The following is a 640-nucleotide window of genomic DNA, read 5'->3' as shown; positions in this document are numbered from 1 at the left end:
TAAAATAAAAAATTTTTTAGCAAAAAAGATACAGTACGTCTGGACAGCTGTACAGAACTGCTCAGTAATTTGGAGACAGAAACATTTTACTTTAAAATGTTTCACTTTTTGCTACAAATTGAAACTTTCTCGTTACAAATAAACTATCGGAGTTCCTCCAGACTCATTCTCATTCTGCACCCTCCCTCTTTTTTTCCCTCGACCGAAAAAAATGGGCTGTTCCATCTTATTGTCGAGGATTACAGTTTCTTTCATGCGATGGTGGTATAGTGGTGAGCATAGCTGCCTTCCAAGCAGTTGACCCGGGTTCGATTCCCGGCCATCGCAACTAGCTTTTTCTATCATTTTGTCCATTTCTCCCCTGCTTCTTTTTAATGTAATTACTAGTGCGTCATAGCCGTTTTTACATTAGCCAGACTGTGATGCGGGTTTTATCCTGGCATTAGAAAACGTCATTTTTCAATCGATGAGCTCTTCTAAACAAAGTTGAAATACTCGTTGTCTCCAGCAGATGGCGCAACCCAACAGAAAATATCAGCAGTAATCTTCAAATAAACTGCAATGACTTGACAGAGTGCTTGGCGTTATCGAGCCTGAGGCAATCTAGTGTGTGAGCAATAAAACACACGTTTGGTTTGAG

The 640-nt window shown here is 40.0% G+C and overlaps 1 non-coding gene across 1 annotated transcript; it reads left to right on the top strand.

Annotated features, from left to right (window-relative positions):
• The first annotated feature begins 255 nt into the window (after positions 1 to 255).
• Positions 256 to 327, top strand: trnag-ucc (transfer RNA glycine (anticodon UCC)). The gene has a single exon. It is a non-coding gene; the product is annotated as a tRNA-Gly (tRNA).
• The last annotated feature ends 313 nt before the right edge of the window (positions 328 to 640 follow it).

This window comes from Xiphophorus hellerii, chromosome 21, assembly GCF_003331165.1.
Source record: "Xiphophorus hellerii strain 12219 chromosome 21, Xiphophorus_hellerii-4.1, whole genome shotgun sequence".
Lineage (NCBI taxonomy): Eukaryota > Metazoa > Chordata > Actinopteri > Cyprinodontiformes > Poeciliidae > Xiphophorus > Xiphophorus hellerii.
This window is presented reverse-complemented; position numbering and strand designations above follow the sequence as displayed.